General features: G+C 35.4%; 1 pseudogene; it reads right to left on the minus strand.

The window, feature by feature from the left end:
• Positions 1-691: 691 nt before the first annotated feature.
• On the minus strand, positions 692-9177 carry LOC149529564 (glutamine synthetase-like; annotated as a pseudogene).
• Between the last annotated feature and the right edge of the window lie 1114 nt (positions 9178-10291).

Raw genomic sequence — 10291 nt, forward strand, 5'->3', positions numbered from 1 at the left:
AGATACACTACAATTGCCAACATCATGTAATCAAGAGGAAATGCAACAAGACAGTGGTCAAGTTGCAAATATTTTGTATTTGGTACACACCACAATTGATATCAATATTATGCATATAAAAATTACCCAGGAAAATTTGTTGATGTTTGTTGTCTCATGTTTACCAGTCAATAACATATTATTACCCTCTCCATATGGAGCAATGCACTCATTGAGCCTCAAACCCAAACCTCATAGATTTTGTGCTATCAAATTTATGAATTGAATGAGAATACACTCATTATAAGAGTTAAAAAAATTCTAGAACAATACCCATCTCTTTTCTATAGCTATGAGAACCAACTTGTAATTTGTATGAATGTTGCCACCATTTGAATCCCCCTACAAGTTAAGCCAAAGAGTGGTTAGATTTGATTAAGTGACAGGTGCAATCAAAACACAAGAATTGAGGCCATTTGAATTTAATGTTGGCATGAAAGATAAATACAATTTATCATTAATAATAGCCAATGCTCCATATTATATAAAATAAATATTGTTTTGAATGTAGTTTCCATAGAAATCTTGAGTTCTCATTGGGTTTCAAAAAAAAATAGCACTTGTAAATTTGATAAAATTACCAATAGTAGGCATATATTTAAAATAAAATGAAATACAAACTAGAATATCTTTAGAATGATGAGAGACTAACCTAAATAGGTTTGGGGTAAAATGAAACCACAACACCAATAACTTTTGCAACACTCTGCACCAAACATTGAACTTTAATATAAAAAAGAACCCAAGAATAAAAAAAAAATATAGAGAAACCATATAATATGCCACATATTCCTAAAAAGGATGTTGCATCCAACCTCAAGAATGTATTGAGTAGTCCAAACTTGGCCCCCTAATGAAATCCCAATTGATGGACCAACTTGGAATTCCCACCATTTTAGAAAAATAATTATTGAATGCTAACTAGATTTAAACTGCCATTAAAATTCTTTTGAAAGCAATAGCATTGAAGCCATTGAATTTTAATCATTACCTATCCCAACATGACCTCTCCATTAATACTACTAATCTGTTAATGCCTGGATATAGATGGGTTTTGTAGTGGGCATCAACAATATCATGACCATAGGCTACATATCAAACCCAGTAGTACAGTAGTAGGGACCCTATTTATAATCATCCCAAATAAGAAAAGCATCATAAATCAATACTCTAGTATGAATATAAACCCATCCTTATCTTAATATACAATTTAGGTGAATTAAGATATACTATTACAAGAAATTAACAAACAAGATTCATGAAAAAGGAAAGGTTTATTGAGGGTTGAGTTAGTACCTGGTAACTCGAGAAACCACCCATGAGCCATCCTAATGGACAATGTACATCCTTTTGTAGAAGTGTGTACTCTTGTTCAATCCCATACTTATTACAGACAACTAACCTTCAGTTACAAGAAACTAAATTATTTATTTGACAAAAACAATATTAATTAGCTCTATAACATGGTTCCTCTAGAGCAACAATTGGTTTTCTAGAGATTTTGGCAACAAGTGCTCATTTGTTGGTGGGCATAGGCTTGCTAGTTGGGGTGTATGTATCAAAAATACCTTGAAACTCTCCCCATCAACAAACGCTGCCCAAAAAATGTCAAAGACCAAATCCAAATTCATTGTGTTTAATAGAGATAGCCACTCACCAAGATGTTATTTCCTCTACAGAAAAAATCTTTGAAGATAGCTTGAGGGCTTAATAGATCATCCCCCTCCCTCAATTATAGGCTAAATTGTTTGATATTTGGAAAGACCAAATACATCACCATTGTGGCATCTACAAGGGAAAGGGACATTGAAGCATAATCAAGGGGTATATGATGTGTTAATATTTTGACCCATTAGTGTTAGCTCGTATAAGGGCATGTCCCAATATCTTGAGAAAAATTGATGTGCAGCTCTATCACCTTATTACAATTCTTATTGTTTGATGGGCTAAAAGATAGATGGGAACATATTCTCATTAGAAATTTTGGGTTTGCATCATAAGTATAATCATCTTCCTCCTTGTCATATCTTTGTTTTTCATCATCTGAACTCTACTCTTCGTCATTGTTGTGTTTCTCTTTATTATATTCATATTCATCTTCTTTCAAGATGACGTCTCCATTACAATCATTTTCTAACCGATAAGCATTCACTGCCTCTTCATCTTTTAATGGATGAGGAGGCTTTGTTTTTGTTTTTCTCTTCTTGTTGTCAAAAGATGTCACCATGGTTATAACACTCAGATGGACTGAACATAAAATATTGGAGAAAGGTTTCCTACTATAGTACAGTCAACATAGTTTTGAGGAAACCCAAACTATGTTTGATTGTCTAGTGTAAATTTTTCATATTTGAATACAATCTACATGATGTAGTGAATTTGTCCTATACAAGGGTTTGACTATAGACTCTAGCTCTACCAACACATTATGTTCATATATTATGTTGGGATAGGCTCTATAGTCATATCTCCTCATTTTTTCGTAGGTTTGTATATGGGTGGCTTCGCATCTTTACAAATATTTCAAATGAGAATATTGGTTGTAGACATAGTCCCTTTAAGGTATTTACTCTAGATAAAGTTGGAAACATTAATCCTTGTCTTTTAATTCTATCAATGTCAATTGTTTCTTTATTAAGGATTAACCCTTGAGATTTGTATATGATGGTTGCCCAGGCCATTACAATTGGTATTTGTCTTCTGTTGCCTATAAATATTGGTATTATTGGCACCATTTTGGGGTCTTCCACGTTCCATGGTGGTCCTATGTAGTTGTCTATCCATGCTACAATATACAGTGGTACCTCTGATGGCCTTGATCCATTACTATAAACAATATCTACTATCTCACACAGTGCCCCATTTACAAGACCCGCTTGTGTCCAAATATTTGATGTAGGCACAATCCTTTGGCCTTGGTAGAGTAATACCTGATCATCAAGTTGTTCCTCATATGTTACCATATTTATACCTTTTCTATTTCTGGGTCTTGTTTCTATTCTTAGCGCAATTGGTAGATTGAGATTTTTAAGCATGTTCTTCTTGTGCACACTGACCTAAGTGTTGGTGAAGAATTGGTGGGTTGTGTTGGTTCCCAAAACCATAGTTTGGAAATCCAAGAGTTTTTCCAATTCTCAATTAGTTATGGGCAATGAACAAGAATGATTCAAATTCTCATGCACTTCAGGCTTCATTATACCTAGGTGGGTGAACTTGTACTTCAAACCTAATCATCTGGTTCAAACCTCTTCTATAGAAAATTTAGACTTGGTGAGTCCTAGGTTGGTAAGGGCCTTGAACTCTATCAAAATAAAGTTAAATGAATGTTTGAAATGATTCACTATTTCTATAAGGTATTCAATAATTGATTTGGTGCTCTCAAGAAGGAAATATATAGGAATACTAACTTCAATTATAAATCCAATAGTTGTACCTCAAAGATTCAAAAGACCAGTTCCTTTTGCTTATTCAAGCAACAAAGTCAAATACAATAATGATTATTACATACAACTTTATGAGACTATTTATTTAAAATATTATCAATCAGTCATGAACTCTGCAAAAGACAAACCTTATACACAATTCTATATCAGTCCAAAAGGGGTCTTATCTTCTTCAACACAAGTCCAATTAGACAAAGATAGGGAAACACCTATTTATTTCATAATATTCCTGATTGTTAAAAAAAAGAATGTGGGAAAATTTTGATGTTGTCGTGTGTTGGTAAACGAATTTGTCACTAAAAAAATTGCCCAACGGAGTGTATGTGGCAAATCGTTCACAACAGTTGGATAGGCCCTTGATATCTGGCCTTCCTCTGCGTTTAGAGGGGCAGCTCCCTCGTAAGATGAAATTTTAGATTTTTCAATAAAGATATGAAGAACTTAGAAAATGGGAAGGAAAACCATTGACAGCGAATGCACCACACGCCTTCAATGTTTTCATAAAAATGATGTAAACTATTAATGAGAGCTATCAAGGACTACACTTGAGAACTTTCACCAACACAATGCTAATTCAACCATCTACAAATACTCACATCATACCATGAAAGTAATCATAGATGAATCAACACTTTAACAATCCAGATTCCTTGGAGAGAGAATGCTAAATGTACTTCCTTTTATTTCTTGCACCAAGAAAGAAAGAAATAACTGATTACACAAAAACAACAATTGTAAACACTTTCCAAAAATTGCTTTATGATCAGAGCATAAGTGTTCCCCTATATCCAAGCCCCAAAAAGTCCCTTATTACATTGATTTCCAAGAATTTATAGCCAATCTAGAACCACCAACTTTTCAGGTTCATAACTACCCAAAAAGTTAGAGTTTGGACTACTTGGAGATGGTTCATAACCAACTCTAACCCTTAAAACTTAACTACAGTTAGAAAAACCCAACTAGAGTTAATTCTAAAGTTCATCTTTTTACAAAATACATCAATAAAATTCTAAGACAACTTTAGACAAAAATACTTCTAACTTTTAATTCCCTGAACTTGTTCCATGATCTCTAGGTGCTGCCAGCAACTAAGTCAAGTCTGTCTTCCAATTCCACACATTGAACTGCGAGCGGATGTATTCCTACACGGGCTAGAAAATTTTCTAGCATTCGATGTGCCAGGGGTGGTTTATCTTATTTTCTCATCATTTTCTAAAAGCCTGCAACTTCTAAATGCCCCATCTTTGTGTCCGATATTTCGGGAAGCATGCTTTTCAGTATTGCAAGAGGTTCTTTACCTTGAAATTGATACCTCATATTGTCACCTGTCACAGGCTTTGACTTGGCATTTTGTAAAATAGTTGGCAGGATTCTCCAACATATATCCAATAAGACTTAGATGACTCCCTTTGGTAATTGTTTCACTTTGATTTCGATGAGATTCATGGACGACTTTAGAAGAAGGAAGGCATGATCTTAGATAATTTGGATTTCTCACAAATTGTTGTATAGCTCAGAGATTTTAGAAATCTTTAAACTGACCAATGCTCCCATGGTAATCGAATTCAAAGTGTTTGAATGATAGCCAATTAAGAAGCGCGTTAAATATATGGCACTATACCCCATTCTCATTGTCTTGGATTTTGCATTTCAAATGTACATTCACATGGATGTTGAGCCTGATGTAGAGATATAACATTGGTAGCAAGCACGTTCCATATTACAGTATTTCTTTGTGAGAATTTGGTCAAACATATCGTGGGTACCTATTTCTTCTGTAAACTGCAATTATTGTATTCCATGAGGTCACCTTTCGATGTTTGGCATGCTAGTTTTACCTGTGAACTCGCAGATCTGCGCTTGCATGCATGGCTGAGGATATGAATGACTATCTCCAAGCTGCAGGTCCATGCAAGGTTAAACAATTCCATATTTAATCGAACTTGAGATAGTCAAATTGCTAACTGCATATATCATTTCTAACATTATCTTCTTGTGCAGGATTTTCTTTCAGAGTAATCTTGAGATTCGTGGTCAGTTGTGAGTCACATTGCCATTACGTCCCCAGATATTTCTTTTGAAATGCTCTTAGGCATTGATAGAAATGAGCAGTAGATTCATTTGGCCCCACTTTTCATGACAAAACAAGCTTCTTTCTTCTCTGTGTTGTGTATTCTAAATTTCTAGAGCAATATTGATAGAAGATATTCATAAACTCATAGTTGGGAACAGACCTGAAAGGATTTGGATTGTGTGAAATGATTTATGGAGATTTGGATAAACCGTTTATACATTATCTGCACACCCCGCCACCATTGAGTTTTAACCTCATGAACTGTCCTTGTTTATGCAAAGAAACCCTCATGTTTTCTTGAACATACACAATTTGATTCTTGTTTTGATTTTTGGTACGGGCTAAGATTAGGGCAAAAATTTGGAGTACGGGGAGAGAGAGTATGGCAAGTACGTGGAGAGAGAAAAAGTGAAACTCAAACCCAAAACCTTAACCCGTACTTCTCTCTAAAAGTTTTAGTACGTGGAGAGAGAAAAATGAGAGGAGAGAGAGTGGAAACTCAAACTTAAAACCTTAACCCATACTTCTCTCTAAAGGTTTTAGTATGTGGAGAGAGAAAAGTATGGGAAGAGAGGAAGTTTGAATTTTCTTGAGTATTAATCTCTCTCTTTTCAATTAATTAATATAATTAAACTCTCCGTAAAATGTTGGGGAAACAGTTGGCTCTATTTGGGGACAAGGACTATGCAGGATGCTGAATGAACCTAGAGTTAAGAAATGATAGTGCTTTATCACAAGGGCATAGAGTCACACTAAAAGGAGGTAAATCTAGGAAAAAGGGACTAAGCACAACAAAAATGGGAACACAACCGAATTGAAAAGAAAAGAAGGCACAACAAAAACTCTTAGCTAAGATATGTACAAGGCAGGTTTCCCTACCTCTAGTGACTCAAAGTATAATCACGCAAATCCATTCACTGGCTAGGGAAAATAGATACCATGGCGTGCTAATATGTGGCAACTTTCAAGTTCCTGTAGACTCAAGTATAAGTTCTCTCTTTGAATTCCAATTCTGAGACTCTTAGCATGCTTCACATCACTTGATAAAGGAATGTATCCAAATAACCACGTCTCATCAAAAATCTCCAACTTCGGAATCAACTTAGCTACATATTGCATGTCATTGATGACTTCATTTTGAAAGAATCAAAGGATAAGGCTCTCCAGTTCTTGAATGCATTTATGATCTTTTTCTCTATTTGACAACCCTTGTACTTGAAATTCTAGTGATTGGTCATCATGAATTCCTGAACTTATTTTAGGCACTAGACACTCTTTCTTTTCCATGGGAATGATTTTGTTTGTATTCTCTATGAAATTACTCCAATATGAATGCACATCCTTGTTGTATTGAATCTTCCCATGATGTATTTCTTCCTTTTCTCCCATTAGATCGCTCAAAGGAGAAACAATCATCTTTTCCATTTTGGTGCACACATGCTCTAATGAATCTATCAGATTAGGAGAATTGATCATTAGTTGATATCGATGCAAGGGAAATTCTTTTAAAAGAACATCATCATATATGCCCTCATCTTCACATGTTTGAATCATTAGATCACAACACATTTCTTCAAGGCCAAGTACTTCCCTGGTGCGAGATACCATCACAATGTTTCCTTCAATATAGTCTCCACTTGTGAACTTGAATGCTTCAAATTCAGGTTTCCTGCATGAGGAAGAGTGAGATTTTGATGTGTCATCTCCTCTTACTTGAAACTTATCTTTTGTTTCCATGTCTATTTTACTTGTCATTAAATATTCAACAATGTTTACACAAGCTTGGTGCATTAATTTTTCTTGATGACCGTCTTCACAAAATGGGAAAACTTGATATTCCACTTGCATGTAACTTGGAAGGGGATCTCTTGACAACTCATCATATTTCTCTTGAAAATGATCTTCTACTCTTGTGATGATCATTCCACTTTCTGAAAACTCCTCAACATCCGCAAAAGTAAAGACTTCAATCTCAGGAGTTAATGGAGATGTCTGCAAGATTTCACTTGAGGTTGTTTATTCACTAGTGGTGGTAGAAGATTATGAAAAATATTATAAAGAGTTGACTTCATCAATAGAGTCCTCATCATTAATGATTAGGGGTGAATTAATAGGAAGGTCTTCTCCACAGAGAAAGTCATCATCTGAAGCATTTAGGCACCAAGTAGGAATACAAGTAGTATGAAATTCACCTTGATCCGCATTTCCCCCGTCTTTAATCATATATTCTGTAATTCCTTGAGAAATATTTGATATTTCTTTTCTCTTCTCATTAGGATTGAGATGATTGAATATGTTCTCTTGTCTTACATTACTATACCTTTCTCCCATAGATACCATTTCTTGACCATTTCCTTGATTAGACATAGAATCCTCATCTTCTTTCACGCATGAAGATTTAGCTGAGACATTTGGATCTGGTGATGTTCTCTCATAAAGAAAATAATTCTTGCATGGGTCTTCTTTCTCAAGTTCTCGCAGTTTTTGAAGTAAAGAAGGATGTACTTTGTTAGGATCTAAGCATGCATTGTTGTAGAAGCTTTTTAAAAACTCAACTTGATTAGGATCAATGGAAGCATGATTTTAATGAGCAATAGGGGCAAGCTTTGGGCTACTCTTCTAACAACCATTATCCATTCTCGATTCACATGAATTATTTTTCTGATCAAGTTCTTTGTTATGCTCACGTATGGAACTTCTTTCTAAAGATGAATTTGTCTTGTGAGAGAAAAATTGATAATCTTTACCATCTTCTTCATCTATCTTTTGCAAAGTTTGGAACAAAGATGGATGGATCTTTTCTGGATCTAGTTTTCGCCCACCATAGAAACTCTTCAAGAAGCTAGCCTGCTTAGGATCAATGAAAATCTGATTTTGTTGGGAGACAGGTGAATGAGAGACATTCCCATTATTTTTCATTGCTGATTTAGATGAAGCACATTTTTCAGCAAGGCCTTCTTTATCTTTATATGCTGAATCTCTTTCCAAGAAGGAGTCTGGATAATGAGAAAGAAACCCATATTCTTTTCTATCATCTTCTTCGATCTTCTGAAAAATTTGCAGCAAGTAAGGATGAACCATTCTTGGATCTAGCCTTCTGCCACCATAAAAATTCTTCAAGAAATCTACCTGTAAAGGCTCATTAGGAATTGGTTTCTTTGGATAGGAAAAATATTCCTCATCAGAGTCACTGTCACTATCACCTTCCACTTTCCCTTTGTACCAAACCATGCTTAAAATTCGAACCTCAGGTAGAGTCACCAATATTCAATCTTATAAATAGAGTCGCCAACCTTCATTCAAGGGAAGGTACCTTCATCAGCCGAGTTACTGATTGTTATTTACTTGACCTTGGATGTGACCAAGATTTTGCCTGTTCCTTCTTGGAATGATCACTATCCTTTCAACAACCACAATGTTCTGACCAATAGGGGCTCTTCGCAAGATTTCTCCGAACTCTTCTTCTTCTTCAAGAACTTGGTTTAGTTGATGATATTGCTGTGCACTTCGTCTACACCTCCAGGCTAGAGTTCTCAAGTTTGAGATGATATCCTCCTGGGTGTCCTTAAAGCCGAGGTTTGGTTGGAGAACAAGAAAAATGTTCTCATGCGGAAGCACCATTGTGCTTCATTACAGGCGACTGTCAATCTTTCTATTCAGTCTCCCTAGCGGAGTCGCCAAAAATCTATTGGTAAACGAATTTTTCACTAAAGAAATTTCCCAACGGAGTGTATGTGGTAAATCATTCACAACAGTTGGATAGGCCCTTGATATTTGGCCTTCCTTTGCATTTAGAGGGGCAACTCCCTCGTAAGATGAAATTTTAGATTTTTCAATAAAGATAAGAAGAACTTAGAAAATAGGAAGGAAAACCATTGACAGCGAATGCACCACACGCCTTCAACGTTTTCATAAAAATGATGTAAACTATTAATGAGAGCTATCAAGGACTACGCTTGAGAACTTTCACCAACACAATGCTAATTCAACCATCCACAAATACTCACATCACACCATGAAAGTAATCATAGATGAATCAACACTTTAACAATCCAGATTCCTTGGAGAGAGAACGCTAAATGTACTTCCTTTTATTTCTTGCACCAAGGAAGAAAGAAATAACTGATTACACAAAAACAACAATTGTAAACACTTTCCAAAAATTGCTTTACGATCAGAGCATAAGTGTTCCCCTATATCCAAGCCCCAAAAAGTCCCTTATTACATTGATTTCCAAGAATTTATAGCCAATCTAGAACCACCAACTTTTCGAGTTCGTAACTACCCAAAAAGTTAGAGTTTGGACTACTTGGAGATGGTTCATAACCAACTCTAACCCTTAAAACTTAACTACAATTAGAAAAACCCAACTAGAGTTAATTCTAAAGTTCATCTTTTTACAAAATACATCAATAAAATTCTAAGACAACTTTAGACAAAAATACTTCTAACTTTTAATTCCCTGAACTTGTTCCATGATCTCTAGGTGCTGCCAACAACTGAGTCAAGTCTGTCTTCCAATTCCACACATTGAACTGCGAGCGGATGTACTCCTGCATGGGCTAGAAAATTTTCTAGCATTCGATGTGCCAGGGGTGGTTTATCTTATTTGCTCATCATTTTCTAAAAGACGACAACTTCTAAATGCCCCATCTTTGTGTCCGATATTTTGGGAAGCGTGCTTTTCAGTATTGCAGGAGGTTCTTTACCTTAAAATTGATACCTCATATTGTCA

Source organism: Cupressus sempervirens, chromosome 11 (genome assembly GCF_028749045.1).
Source record: "Cupressus sempervirens isolate cs-2001-9-10 chromosome 11, ASM2874904v1, whole genome shotgun sequence".
Classification (NCBI taxonomy): Eukaryota; Viridiplantae; Streptophyta; class Pinopsida; order Cupressales; family Cupressaceae; genus Cupressus; species Cupressus sempervirens.